Source organism: Phalacrocorax carbo, chromosome 16 (genome assembly GCF_963921805.1).
Source record: "Phalacrocorax carbo chromosome 16, bPhaCar2.1, whole genome shotgun sequence".
NCBI lineage: Eukaryota > Metazoa > Chordata > Aves > Suliformes > Phalacrocoracidae > Phalacrocorax > Phalacrocorax carbo.
In genome coordinates, this window is record NC_087528.1 from 4961543 (window position 1) to 4977134 (window position 15592).

Sequence of the window (15592 nt, forward strand, 5' to 3'; positions counted from 1 at the left end):
GTTACATTAATGCTGAATTATGATCAGAATTATGCAGGCAGCAAGCACAGGTTTAAGTGCTTAAAATACATATAATGAGGCTGTTGCAAAGCACAGTGGGCTGTGCTGCAAGTTGGTGTAAATGGGCGTGAGTTGCACTGATTTATTCCCCGTGAAGTCCAGACCTGATGGGCCACAAACATAAGCAGTGCTTTTTAGAGACCCTGCTCGTGCAGCCAGGACCTCACCGAGGAGGGAGGATTTGCACGAGGGCTCCCTGTGCCTCTTGCACGTGGCCTGTGCAGTGCGCTGGAGATGAACGGGACGGACATGGTGACTGAGCACTTCTCTCCTTTCCCCCTTGTGTAAATCCACACCTGGAAGGAAACACTTTAGTCCAGGTGAAAGAAGCGTTGTACATCCCAATACAACTTCTAGGAACAATCTCCCACCAGAATGATTTCCACAGCAACTAAAGATATGGCCAAATAATTTTTTTTTAATTAAATTTGCTACAACTTCACTATTCCAGGCATGGCTTTGAGTGTAAGCAGCACTGCTGTGCTATTCCTGACAGCCAGGAAGGAAAAGAGCTGAAAATAAAAGCAAAACCCAGTACCTTGATTATAGTGGCTGACTTGAAGTCAAATGAAAAAGAGCACCAGGCAGCAGGGAGCAGGCAGAAAAGGCACTGGGTTTCCACACAGCGTATTCTTGCCAGCCAATCCTCGTGCCTGCTGCTTAGTCTGTAATGTCCGTGGTCTGTCAGGGCTGAAGGAAAAATACCTGTTGCCCACAGAAAGTACTCTGAGTCCAGCTCTGACCAACCAAAATCTTACTAATCACAGCAGGGGTGGGAGCAAGGCCTCTTGGTCATTAATGGTATTTTTAAAGGGATAGAATTTCCCCCTTTCCTAAGCATTTCATGTGCACCCCATGCAGTATTGAAGAGCAGTGATAAACCTGGACACTGGTAGAGCTTTGATAACACCTCTCCCTCATTAAGTATCTCATTAAAAGTATCTGGCAAAAAGGTTCCTAATTCACCTAGGATGGAGTTCAGTTAACTTAATCTGTTTTAAAAGGAAAAAAAAAAAAAAAAAAGATGGGACCTTGGTCTAGGCTCTCTTGCAGCAGAGGGGAGGGGGAGATGGCCCAGGGTCAGTGTTCAACACTTGAAGGTGGGAGGTAACACCCTCTGAAGTACTGGTCTTGGCCTGAGTAGAGGAAGTTTGTACGGTCCACTTTTAGGCACAGATGCTAAGAGGATGGTTCCCCACCTAATGGAATTTATGCAAATGTCAAGGCTTTTAACCACATGTTCCACTTAACTCTTCAATGTGCTTAATGGCTGTTATCAGGCATCTAAAACTTGCAGGTATGAAGCTGCTCCTGTCACCAGTCACTGTGGTGGTCAGGCACTAGTGCATGCCCACACAATTCAGCTTTTCTGAACATGCTGTGACTTTCTTCCAATCTAGCTGGCAAGTGCAGTATCCTGTCTGGTTTAGTTAACGCCATTCAGCAAATGAGGGCAGTGGTCCTGTGACTGTTACTGCTGTAAGGAGCTTCTGGATATACAGCGTTGGCCCCAAAACTAGTGCGCATTCCCAGTGGTTACTGAACCTGTGTCTGGCAATCTGGTCCCTTTAGAAAAAACATTTCAAAGTTATCACTATGAAATAATGCTGAAATGAGAGAAAAAGTTGTGTAAATTCTCCCAAACCTACAGCACTAAGGCTACGTTTCCTAATATAGACTTCACTTCTGTGGAAGATTTTACTACGTTTTGTACCAAAAAAAACCCAAACAAAAGCTGTAAACTTATAACAAGAGACCAATATTTCAAGTCGAGAACAACATAGTTTAAAAGCTCAAGGTCACTGTATTAGTGCTGTGAGAAGAGTAAAGGCACCTGGGCTCGACCAGCTGTCTCTCTGGTGACTCTTCTCTTCTCTGGCATGCCCTGGGGGCCAAAATAGGTGCTTTTCATGAATGTACTGGCAATAAACAACATGTGATGGGATCAGTTAGAAGGAGCAGCCAAAACGTTTTATCAATTATTGCATGTTTTCTTCCTCAAAGAAGGCTTCCTTCAGAGAGCCACATGCCTCCTGTCTTGTAATCAAATCCTGTGTGCTCTTAGTTGATTGTTGAAAATCGATTTGCACATGCTTTGCTCTAATTGAACCCTCTTGGCTTGTCAATATTGCATGATTTTACTGGGTGAGCTTGGAGCATGGGTGTTCCCCACGTTTGTGATGCCCCAGCTGGCAGTGCACGTGGGCCACACGCCTGCCTTGAGAAGCAGCTCTGGTCTGGTCCATCCAACCTCCCTGAGCAGGGATTTCCTTAGTCATAAAAGAGGCAGTTGTGTATTAAAAAAAAAAAATAAAAAATTGAGCTTCCAGGTCTGAGTCTCCTCTGCCTGACATGGATACAATTTCACCTTCCTGCAATTATGATGAACTAGGAATAAGCCTTTGCTGGAAAGGTGGAAAAGCACAGTGAAAAAGATCCCCAGGATCATGTATGCTGTAGCTAATGAAATGTGAATTTACGTGACCACCCATAGCTGATGCATATTTTATGCTTGAGTTCTTCCATGTGATGAGACCACTGCTAGCAGGGGCAATAGGGGCAATGATATGCTTCATATTTCTTTTAGGACTTTGTACACTGCTCAGACATAAGGGAACTAATCCCCAAAATGTGCAAATGACATGAATGTAAGTTCTTACCTGGAGCCCTATTCAGGCAAAGTAAACACTATGCTCAAATCTTTTTCAAAGCTTGTGAATTGTAATGATTATCTCATGTTTTAATGCTAATAAATTCTGATAATATACATACTATTGTAATACCCGTAGTCAGTATTGGTGGGAATGTGGAGAGAATAGGTACAAAAACTAATTTAAAAGAAAGTCAGGAACCAGACTTTGGGTGAATTCTTTGGAGTGTATGACCACAGAATATTTTTTATATTCTTCCACTTATTGAGCCTCAAAAACTGGAAAACGGGGAGCACCAGAATACCTGACAGAGCCATTTAAAGCTCCAGGTCAGCAGCATGCTTAAGCACATGCTTAACTTTAAGCATGATTAATCACATCCCTGGTCCACAGAGTAATTAAACATGTGCTTATGTACTTTGTGCAGCACAGTACCAGCCTGCAGGCGTTCCCTCAATACTGGTGTGCCTGAGAAAGTGGTGAATCAGAAAGTGATTTTTGGCTGGAGTTTGGAAATGAGCTTAAAAGAGTTAGTTAGGCACCCAGGTCTCATTATATTTGAATAGCTATGGAAAAGCTGGTCTTGTTAGCAGAACTGTGTAAGTAGCAAGGTGTGGCCATTTACTTTCTGGTAATGCTGTAGTTTTGTTTAAAGTGAAATGATTGAAAAATCCCTTTTGCTTGGCAATTTCCTCGTGCTCTCCTGTAACTCTCTGCTTCCCTCAATGCCAGCCAGACCAGATTCTGTTCCAGCAAAGGCCAAGCTGAGCAGCCTCTGGCTGGCAGCTTCTCTCTTAACTCGCTGGTCAAAATTTAGGTAGATTCAGAATTGGAGCAGTACTGGCAGGGTGATGCCAGCAGCACGGCTGCTTTTCCTGTCGGTCATCAGTCCAGGCATAGCTCTGCGATATTGCACTCCTCTGGGACCCAGCAGGCATCTCTGCACTGCTGCTTGCTATCTATACACCTACCAGCCTGCTCGGGTTTCTCTGCCATGCCCTATGCCGGGGGCCACACGCCTGGGGTACGGCTGCACTAGTAAACCCAACAGCCGATGGCTGTGTGCGGAGCACGGTCCTGGGCAAAGCTTTGGCCTGGGACTCTTCCAGCCAGTCCTGGATATGGTTTGAAAGTCAGTACGGGCCAGGGGCCGTTATCAATAGGTTGTTTGGTTGTGGACCCCCTTCGTTTGGTGGCTAAGAGACTTAAATAGGACAGCTGTGGCCAGACAGGGCTGGTGAACCATGCTCTGGTTAATTTACTAGCAGTCACATAGCCTCTTCTAGCCAGAGCTCCTCCCCTGGTGATTTTCTCCTAGCGTTCTCCCTTCCTGCCCCTTTCCTTGTGCCAACCCACTTAAAACATTAGTCGTCACACCAGCAGCTCCCTTTTGAGTTGCACTGGGTGTTGCTCACATGCTCTTGGGCCATGCGATTTCACCAGGCAGCACTGCCACCCTTTTCTTTGCCAGCCTCAGCCAGATAATGGTCTCTTGCCACTCAAGGTGGGTGTAACACAGCAGCCTCTTTTTGATGACTAATTGTTTTATTTTATACACTTAAAGTCAGTTAGCTGCTTTAATTTCCTTGTTCTCTGAGGCCTCTGCATATAAATGCTAGCGAGGTCACCACAATGAGGCAAGTCAGCACAGCATCAAACATTACTATTCGAACTATTGGCCTCTACGTTGCTGAATGGTGGAAGGCTCGTTTTCAAAGCGGCATCCATGGAAAGTCTGCGTAATGTGTTTGATTATCCAACCTTGTCATTTTCAAATGGACCCGGTCAAGATTAACAGGGCCTAAATGTACCATCCCCTAAAAATAACTCTGGCTTTCCAGCTCCTCTGCTGATGTTGGGGGTGGGAGGGAGGAGAAGTGACGCTCCAAACTGAGGATTGCAAAGGAAGTGAAATGTAAAACGCACGTGGCCGAACTCACCCCTTGTCAGCCCCAGGGGATGGGTGCTCATCCACTGGTGCGCAGGCGTTTGTTCACTTTCGGTCCCAGCGCAGTGCACCCTCCTGTGCATTGGGTCCTCCAGGGGCCTCCGCTGGATCCCGAGGACAGGGAGCTGGGCCGCTCTCTCTGCTGGCGACAGCAGCAGCGGCGATGTCGTCTGTTCTTGGCAAAGTGAGAGGCTTCCGGAATTTTCCTAGTGTGTGTATTTTTGTTGTTTTCTTTTTGGGTGAAGGAGACTAATGAACCTGGCTTACATGGGTGCTTCTGGAGCGTGCTTGGGTCTGCACAAAGGACAGCCCAATGAGAGTCATAGTTTGTGCTGGCAGGACCCAAAGCCAATAACTGCTGCTCTTAGTAACTTGTTCACGGCTAACGGCATTTCCCAAACGCCGGGTGCAATTGTGCTGTGCTGCAGTCTCTCTCGGGGGCAGGACTGGCTGGGATGGATCACAATTAGTCATGCATTCGTTCTCCTGTACTGTACAGTTAATATTTTCTTGGGGATCTCTCATGTCATTTTCAAGACAGTGATCAGCCCTGTCTTGGTTTTTGAGAGAAAAATCTGAGACAAGCCTCTCTCCAGAAAGTAAACCCCACATGTAAGTGGTTTCTGGAAGCCTGCTTTGCCAGCAGTTCTCCAAAGCAGCTCATTAATTTCAGGGCCATGCTGGTATCAGTTATTTTGTTGCTGTTGTGTCCACTGGCTCATGCACTTGGAGTCAGTTCCAGGTTTGGGAAGCATACAGTGCAGAGTCCTTGGAGCCCTGGTGCCTTTTCAGCTTCTCTGAAGGCAGCCCTTCATCTTTTTCAAGCTACCTAGAGTCAACGCTGCTGCCATCTAAAACCCAGGGCCGAAGATCTCTCTCTTCTGGGCAGAGCAGGATCAGCGGCTGTTGTTAAAAGTCTCTCCTGTGAGTGGGTGTTACTCATTTGGTTATACCAGTCCATTCCAGCTGAGGATCTGTCCCTTTGTTTTGTGTATAGGACAATTTGTTTTCAATTTTTGTTTCTGAAAGGAAACTGTCAAGACAAAATTCACACTTAAAAAAATTAAGGGAAACAGCCCTTTGTCCGTTTCTAACAATTCCCTTCAATGACTAAAGCTGGAAGAATTCTAGAAACTGCAATAATTATTTACCTTCAGTTTGGTTTTGTGCTGTCTTGCATTTTCTGCGTTTCAAAGCCAACACACCAAAAAGACTTCAGTCCCACATCACTCAGATAACATCAGTGTAACCTACAGACCTGTGCTCTGATGATTAAAACCTGATTGCGTGTTATCTGGAAGTGGAAGCGGGGCGGCAGGGAGCTGAGAGCAGCTTGGGCAGTATTCCCCTCTTCTAGCACACACACGGCCTCGTGCTTGGCTTTGCAGTCCAAGAAAGAACGCATTAAGCCTCCACGAAGGGGGTTCCCTGGAGCAGCACACATCCATCCTCGCTGGAATCTGCCAACGACTGGATGCGAGTAAAATAAAATTGGGGGTGAGATAGCCTGCCCAGGCTGAAATCTGCAACGACTCCGATTACCTGCTTTTCTGTACCTGGGGTGTGCTCTGGCTGCTGGGGCTGTCGTCGTCCCCCTGGGGCAGGGGCTCATCTGATTTTCTTCCATGTCGGTAGGACAGTAAGTGCTGTAGGTCCTTGCCTAGGGCTCCTTCCAGTTACAGAGAGTTGTTCATTGTCAATCCAAGATTTAAAAAAAAACAAACAAACTTTTGAAAATAATAACAGCACGGATCTCATTTTAATATTAGTCCTAAAAACTACTTGATGCTTATTACAAAGGAATTGATTCCTTAAATGAATGAAGCAGCCATGAGTGCTGCTTTCAGTGTGGGACAGCTTGCACTCATGCTTTGCTTCTTGCAGGATCTGGCTTTTATGCTTCATTTAGGACACCAACGTCATTAGCATTCAAAGGGCTCCTGCTTTTTTTTTTTTTAATTATTATTATACTGCTGTTGTAATTTTTTTTGAAGTTGCAAATAATATTTAGATCATAATCATGGCTCATGTTTTATTACCAAATCAGGGCATAGGGTTTGCTTTCATTTGACTTGCAAGCCTTAGAAGAAATTCTAAATGAAAATATGGTGTGGCTTTGTACAGCAATGAGGGGGTCTCAGGGTCTTTTTGCATGCCAGGTTGCCTGCTACTACGGAGTGTCATCCCTTGTTAGGATGGGTGAGGCTATTTGTCTTGTGTTGCATATGGCTGGGATCTTTGTGACTGCCCCAAGCCTCGACATTTCCATTGCGTGCAGAGCAGCCACACTAGCCTGCCCTGCGTGTCCCTGGAGATGGCATGTTTGAACTGCAGCAACTCCAAACAAGCTGCTGCTCTGTGTGGTTGAATGTGGCAGCTCAGCCTCTTTGTTTTGGAGCTGAATGTTAAACACACCGGTTGAGGCCAGCAAGCACTTGGGCCCAGGGAGGGAGAGGGGGAGCTCCGCTCTGCGAGATCGCTGTGCTGCCGCTCGCATCGCACCTCACAGGTTTTCAGAGATGCTCAACCACCCCTGTTCTTCCTAGTCTGTAACTGGGAATGGGGAAGAGGGTCCTTTGCTAAGGGATGCTATGTCCTTACTGCAAGGGAGGGGGTGGGAGGAATCAAACGAAAAAACTACCAAAAAGCCCCCCCAAAAAACCCAAGAAAAGCCTTGAGAGTCCCTAGGAGTTCCCTGCTCTGCCACAAATGCCCTGGAAGCCCTTGAGCATGTCACACAGTCCCTCTCAAGGGTGACGGCTTGCAGGGACAGTTGCAAGCCCACCACAGGGATGGGGCCTGTCCCAGCATCCTACAGAGAGCTCATGGGGAAACAACAGAGCAGAATTGTGGGAATCTGCCTATGGTTTCTGTTGAGTCCACCTCCATCAAAATTCAAATTACTTATGAATTAAAAGGAACATGTTGCTCCTTGCCCTGAGGTCACACTGGGCTGGGCTGGGATTTCCAGGAGGACTTGTGAATGAGGGTTGAAAATACCCAGCCAACTACTTGGCACCTTTTTAGTAGAGATGCTATAGATCTTTTTCAGATATTACTTAAGCTGAAAGTTCTTGAGAAATTGGTAGTAATTCCCTAATTAAAATCTGAGCCTTATTAATAAATTAAAAGCAACTGCTTCTGCAGTTGGGTATGTGGGTGTGACCTGCTCCTGCTGGGTGCTGCAGCTGGGCAGCTTTAAGCACCCTGGGGATGCCGAGCTGCGATGCAGGAGTGCAAGATGATCAGTGCTGCCTGCACAAGCTGGTCAGGCCTGGGGTCTCTGCTATTCCTGGACAAAGTGCCAGTGCTCGTCTGATTGGCAATACCGTGTGTATTTGCAGGAGGTGTTATTTCCTTTTGCCCCAATGGTTTGGGGTATTTGAGGGCTGCTTGCAGCTAGCTGTGCCAAGCTTTGTTTGATGGCATTTCTGCCAAGTGACAGACGAGCCATCTGGCATCACGCTGAAACGCAGCGCAGCGTTTGCTTAGGAGGGAGCCTGCAGGGATGACAAAGCAGTTCCACACCTTCCGCTGGCCGTGTCATGGCTGGGCACCGGCACTGGGGCGGTTACTGGGCATACTGGCAAAGTCATTTGTGCCAGCATGAGGTGGCACAGCCATGCTGGAGAGAAAGGCCTCTGCCCTCCTAGGGACGGACTGAGCGGCAGCAAGAAAAATGAGGGACTTTCAGGGGCAGCTGTGTTTTACTAACCCAGTCATAATGCCCCTAAAAATCCTTATTGTTCTTGCAATGGTCAACTGTGACCTCCGGCACGGGGAGGCCTGGAAGGAAAGCACTAGCGCTTGGGGCAGGGCAAGCATGGAAGGGCGGGCCTGCTGTTGGGAAGGCTTGCTTGCAAGTCGGAGCAGCGTTTCAAGCTGGGGAAAGTGTTTCTGTTGAGAGTGGAGCTGAAGGGATGTGTTTTTGTAAAGTGTGGTGGAGCGTGTGCTTTGTGTGAAGCTCAGAGCAAAAGAACTGGAGCACAAGGAGGGGGAAATGAAACAAACCCAAGTGCCTTCCCTCCCGTTGTGCCTGTCTTGCATTTCCCTCCACCGGAGTGAAATGCAACCAGAGATGCACAACCCCACCCTAGAGAAAGCCCGTACCCAAACCATTCCTCCTCCCCCGCCAATTCCTGTTTTACTCCTCTTTCAGCTAACTGCTCTAAGTCATTGCAGGTCTCTGCTCATCCATTGCACCTTTCTCTGAGCTTTATTTCTACTCTCATTTTTCAGATCAGACCAGGTTGCAGTAATTGCATGCAAAGAAGCAATTTGTTAAACAGAACAATAATATTCAATTATTCACCATCTTTATGCATTCTAACACTTCATTTGCATTTTTGAGAGCTTCTATACATTGAGTAAAAGTTTTTATTTTCATTGAACTCTGCAACAACGTTCAAAGCTTTTATCCTTTAATAACTCTACCTAGGGGTATGGATAGTCAAATTAATCTGGCCCCACAATAGCAACAGTCCCTTTCTCGCTGGTTGCATTACTCATTACCTTTTTGAAAAGGCTTTGTTTAAGGCTTTTATAATGTTTATCAATTGATATGTTTATCAATTAATTCTGCTTTATATGCCTATGCCAATAGATTAGAAATGCATGTTTGGTTTTTTTTTACAGTGACTACATAGCCTTGCTTTACACATCACTTACCTGTTTTTTGATTGGGTTAGATGACTCTGGAGCAAGATTTACTCATTTGTTATTTGTTATTCTCAGGAGCATTTCAGCTGCTTTCGTAAAGCTGAATTCTTTGTAAACAAGAAGTGACTAGAACCCTGAACTGAGTCCCAGGTCTTGCTTAACTTTGTAAGGCACACTGATGCTACGCCAGTTAAGGTATGGTATGAGTCAGGAGCTGTACCAGCTGCCATGGAATGAGCGAGTTCACATGAAGTCATCCTGCCTTAGCTATTGCAGAATCATCAGCTGTTCTGTGTAAGCAAGCCCTAAAAGACAATCCTTGTCCCAACGACTGTGTGACTAGATAAGACAAGACAATGGGCACAAGAAAGGCACCTTATTATCAGTTAAGGATGGGCACTGTTCAACCACCTGGGAACAAAGAAACTTGGGCTGCTCAAGGCCCCACAGGACTGTCCCAGGAGCATCCTTCCCTGTGGGCTGATTCCAGGAACATACCACTTTTGGAACTCTGTGTTTCAGGACTTGTTGCTTTGTCACCTTTGATTTCTGAGACTGCCCTATCATACGAAGCCCCAGACCCTCTGCTCCTCTCCACGAGGATTTCGTCATCTAGCAACTCTCACGTTTTTATCTAATACTGAAACGAGATGGAAGGACTTGAATGTTTCCTTGGCAAGGTGTGTGGATGGAATTAGTTTAATCTGTTCTGATATCTACCAAAACAACTGGACAGAATCACCTCAACTGCTAACAGGCTGCAAAGCAACGACCTACTGCAGTGGAATATTTGTGCTGAAAACCAGAAGACCAGGAATGAGGGTTTGTAACTTTTTTGGCTGTGTTTCTATGGTACAGTTTTTAGCTTTAGTATCACCACCTTACTCAAGATAAGTATATTTATGTGTTAAAATAAACACACTTTTGCTCTGAAATACTGGAATATGCCTCCCCAGCTTCTTCCTATCTCAGCTCTGCCACTATGAACAGAACCCACTCATGGATTTTAAAGTCAGAGGGATGAGTCTGAACCTCTAACAGAGGATGCTCACAGAGCAACTCCTGCAATTCATCCTGAAGCCAGGGCTCTGATGAATGGATCTTTTTCTTACGTGCTATGGGAACTGTGCCTATATAAATGTCTGACAAGCTGTTCCAGTGCTTTTTAACCTTGTGTCTTGTTCCTTATGGCAAGCTGCAATTGCCCACTTATGCATCTTGTACGGCCTCTGTGGACGAAACCCTTCATATATGTGACTGCATGTGGTGCATAGGAGAGCGCAGTGGTTTGGTGCTATTTTTATCCTATCTGTTCCTAAAACAGCTCTCCCAGCCACACAGGTCATACACATCCCCTCTAGTTGCCGTACTGCCTGGCAAGAGGGGAGTGTAGGTGCAGCAGAGGTCTGTAGGGACGCTTGGTACGTGGCCAGGGTCTTATATGCAGGCTCTCTCCTGCATATCCTGCAGGTGGGATCCAACCCTGCTGGTGCCTCTTTAATGCTTTAGGACATTCTCAGCAGACCCATGAGTCTGTTTCTCTGTGCCCAGGCTAAGCCACTTAGATTTTGAGGACAAATTTGGCTGGCTTTTCTTTTTAAGTTCAGTGTCATTTAGCACCTCTGATTTGGCTTGGAAAAATGCAGAAATGCCTAAAATAAAGGTGTTTTGAAAAGTACATGCAGGCAATCATGGTTTTTTTTTTTTAGACTTGGGCTCAGGTGATGCCATCAGCTTCTACTGCACTTAAGCTCTGCACCAGACTTCCTTGAAGTTACATCCCTAGTCTATGCTAAGTAGTATGGCCATTAAAATAGACCCTACTGAAATAAAACACCCTGGTACTTGCATGCACATAATTCTTTCCCTGAAAAATGGGTAACAGTGGATGAACTAAACTTGAGCTGCTATTCATATGCACCATCTAGATTGGTAATAGTGTTACAACAGCCCACAAAGAATAGACCCAAAGCAGCAAAGAGTAAAGGTTGCAGGGTGAGATCCCAACAGGGAAAAGAAAAAATCAAATTGCTCTTCAAGTACAAGCAATTCTATTAATGTCTTTCAAGCACTGGTGTTCCAGGTACAAGGAGTCTTTTGCTGTAGGGGACACTTTCTGAACTGCCCTGTAATATTATCAGCTGCTTTCACAACTCCTGTCCAGAATAGTTTAATGTGGTACATTCAGTCAAACAGAAATTGTATGTCAGCCACATGAACAGAATTAAACCAGTGCAGGCAAATTTGGTGCTTTTTTTACTGAAGCCCTTTCTGTTTCTGAACTGCAGCCCTTCGCTGTAGTTTCTGATGACTAGCTGTGTCACAGAGGAAACATGGTTATTTAGGCAAAATTTTGTCAAAATGTAAAGATTTAATTTTCAGCAAGATGGAAGAAATCCAAGCTTTCAAGGAACCTTTAGCTTTAGCAGGTCGTTGTTGGGCTTTGTCTTTTTAATTGGACCAGAATTGGCCATGTTTAACTAAGAGAACATTCACAGGAGTTGGTGGGAAAGAAACAGCAACCTCTCCAGTGGGACAGCTGAGCCAGCCTTCGCATGAGCTGGACCCTGTTCTGCTGCCCAGTTGGTGTTGCCTGGGGTTCAAGGGTTGATACTTTTGGTACTTTTTAAAGAGGAAAACCAAAACAAATGCCCACCAAAGTGAACAGACTTCCCTGAGTCTCAAGTACAGAACCTCATCAGCTGAGTTAGGATAGCTGGCTTGTGTGCCTGCCTTTCCCTGCAACATCAAGTTTGAAAACTTTGTTACGTCATTGTAGCAGGATTTGTCTTCCTAACCTGAAAGCCAGGAAGACAGAACGTTCTCTTGTTACTGAGGCTGATGCTGCTTTATATGCGGCGTTAAAAAAAAACCCAAGAAAAAAAAGTACATGCTCTTTCCTGACTATTAGGGATACAAGAAAAAAGATTGGTGGGATTCCAGATAAATAATGCTGTCAGGTGTAATGAGTTAAATCCCACATTACAATTGTTGGTAGTCCTCTTGACTATTTGTCATGGTGCCCGTGACCTGACACAGCGTGACAAACACTGAAGGGCTCCTTCAAGACTAATGTACCTGCAAGACTTTCTCTATTTTTTATGTTCCTATTCCTGTAAACTTCACTTAAGGTCTCTGTATGCCAGCTCAGGCTGGTTCTTTAAGCTCAATAGCAGCATGTTCATATACAAAGAATGCAGAGAAATTCAGAATTGTAGCAATCTGATTTATAATTAGGGTACCGGTAAGCCCATGGAGATGGGCACAATGCACTTATTAGCCTGAAATTCAGGAAAGGCAATGAAGTGTCCTCTGCACACCCCCAGGCTCCTCAGGCGGCTCACGTGCCTCATGAGAGAAGCTGAGAAGTACAAGGATTCACTTCGCTCCTGAATCTGTGGATGAGCAATTTGTTTTCTCCTTAAACTTCCTGTGACTTTTGTTCAGCATTTTTAAAGGAAAAATTAAAGAAAGACTTTTTGGTTTCTACAGCCTACAGTTTACAAATATACTCCTAGTTCATCCACTTTTGATGATTCATTCACTTCTCCCACAACATACTGACATCCTCTAATTAGTGCCAGCATATACAAGAGGAATTTTTATTCATTACATAATAAAAAGTGGAACAGAAAAGGACTAATGGTACAGTAGGGGCCAATGACATTTTCAGTGCTCCATTACATAGGACAGGTTTTGGCCACCAGCCTGTAGGCACAACAGCCGCCACACATTCAAACTGCGTTATAGGTTGCAATATATTCTGATATTTAGGTCTGGTGGCATGGATCTTATGCTACATGTAGAAAAGTAGCAAGTGTTTTGTTCCATGACAGATGAGAGCAAAGCTATAGATTCCAGCATGTGCACTTCCAAGTAGTTACAGCTTGCTCTTAATTGGGGAGAGGAAGCCAAAGGAAATCACATGCATTGGAGTCAAATACCATTTTTAGGAGTGGGAACTGTATGTGTATTTCAGCAGAGATTAAAATAGCCAGAGACCGAGGCACAGCAATGATTAATGGCCTCTTTCTGCAAGCTGAGGACATGTCCTACAGAATCTGGCCCTCTTGAGAGACACTCATGAAGTACAGTTTGGCCAAGCACATTTTAAAGGCATGACCAGGAATTAATTGGTTAGGCTTTATTTTCCTTTATGTTGCGGATCATCTATGTCATGTGGCTTGAATTATCAGCTCCTATTTCTGAAGTTCATGATGTATATAAGTGGCTCTAACCCAGCTTGACCCAGAGGGCGGTGGTGTATCCCCACAGCCAGCCTACCCGCAGGGCAGGCAGCCTGGAGATGTTACAGTGAGCCCTCACACTGCACGCTAAGCCTGGCGCTGCAGCTGGAATGCGGCCAGCTGAGCAATTATTGTAAAGCCTCTCAATTTTTCTGACTCTCTTCTTGATCACTTTTTTTTTTTGACTTTTACTTCTTAAACCCCTGCCTGCCCTCTGGCCAGTGCCTAGCCATACCACTGAGTAGTGACTTTTCTTGGGAGGAGCAGGCAAGCTCCTGATGGAGGATTCCGCAGCATACCTGTAGGTGAGCTCGGAGGCCCTGACTCTATCCTGTTCTCGTTATGGCACAGAGCTGGTCACCTCTGGACTGGCCCAGCCGAGCCCTGGAGGAACAGCCCCATTAGCAAGACTGTTTCGGCCAGCCTCAGCAGGGCAAGGCAGGCCACCAGTGCACTGCAGCAAGGCTGGCGCTTTCTGGGCATGTGATTATTTGATGCCAGAGAAGTTCCCCAGAGCCACCAAAGCTCCAGCTGTGGGCAGGGAGGGCTTGGCGTGGTGGAGCCACACTGAGGGTGCTGGGGAAGGCTGAAACCTACGCGGGGGGGGTGAGCTGGGGGGGTGGTGGCGGCGGGGGGGGCTGCTTCACGCTCCACCCTCACTCGCTGTGTGGCAAAAAGTACAAGCTTAACCTCTGCATGCCTCCCACCCTGGCTGAACCAGCGATAGGAACCTCTGGCTGCTTCAGTGGGTTTCTGCAGTACTTAATTGATTTGCGCTGCTGAACAGACTCGCAATAAATGAGTACAAGGTGTTAAAGAAGGATGCGCTAGTGGGAAAGATCCAGCTGAACCAAAGCTTAGATAGAAAACATGTGCATGCCGAGAGAGTGTGCACCCTCTCCCCAGTCCCACCCCTGGCCCCGCACAGGGTGATTAATGCTTTACAGAAATGCTGGCCTGTTTTCAGGGCTCTGACTTGCCCTTGAGCATCTCTATGGCCTGACCATCCGGTGGGGTTTTCGCTGCAGGAAGGAGGCCAACCAAGAAGCTGAGTGGCACCAATTAATGCAGCTGCCCTAGTCCTCCATCATGCTGACACCACTGATTTGCCCATTAAGGATGTCTTTTCCTGCACAGCGCCAACAGTACAAGGCATTACTATAAGAAAACTTGAAAAGGACAAAAGTAACTAACTTCTGGGAATTCCTCAGGTTTTTCCAGCTGCAGAGGAGGGTGAAAACTGTCAGCTATGAAAAGTTTATAGTTTATGCTGTTAAACAAATCATCATTTGTCAACAGGTAGATGAATTATATCCAATTCCGCTGGCAGAGCCAGAACTGATTTTTTTTTCCCCAATACTATTACATAGTTAACAGCTGGCAGAAAACTGGCAACCAAGGCTGTGCTCAGCTGATAAATAACCCAGTGAGCCTCAGCGCAGAAGACAAAGTATTGCATGGAGCGACTGCAGCTCATGCTGGAATGTGTTGAACAACCGCTTGTTAGCAATCAATGTACAGGCAGAGAATTACTTGATGAAATGGTACTAGAAAACTGTTATTTAAATAAGACACAGATTTCCTAGGGTTATCAAAAGAATAAGCCAGGTTTAGGGCTAAGAATATTAAACCACAGGCGCAAACCAGCAAAGCTTAGCATCTCTCGCTCATTGAAACTGAGAGTCTGGTAATAATGAGTGAAATGTCCCAACCAATTCTAAGATACGAAAGGCAAGCCAGAAAACCAACAGTGAGAAATATTTTTATATTTGTTTCACAGCTCCCAAATTCTGCTGGAGAATTTTCCACTGTTCCAGATGTTTTTCTGAGGGAGCGAGAAAGACATACTCTGATTTCAAATGCTGTGTTGCCTCTAAGCCCATCAGACCACACTGTACCATCTGGGAGAAGGAAAGGTAACAAGTGAAAATGCCCTATCAGGAGCTATTGCTTCAGACTGGCGCTCAATGCCTTGTACAGCAGCATATTACTGCCCTGTGGTCTGTACTTAACACTGCTCTTGTTTT

At 45.7% G+C, this 15592-nt stretch overlaps 1 long non-coding RNA gene across 3 annotated transcripts in view; it reads right to left on the reverse strand.

The window, feature by feature from the left end:
* Positions 1-243: 243 nt before the first annotated feature.
* LOC135315982 (uncharacterized) overlaps positions 244-15592 on the reverse strand; it is a 106226-nt gene continuing 90877 nt past the window's right edge. For 2 of the 3 annotated variants that reach the window (XR_010375465.1, XR_010375464.1), the window contains 2 exons: positions 6216-6328; positions 4876-5692 (listed from right to left, as the gene is read on the reverse strand). This is a non-coding gene — a long non-coding RNA (uncharacterized LOC135315982). Of the gene's footprint in view, positions 357-4651; positions 5693-6215; positions 6329-15592 lie in introns of those variants that run through there. The other variant, XR_010375466.1, reaches the window with a different exon arrangement.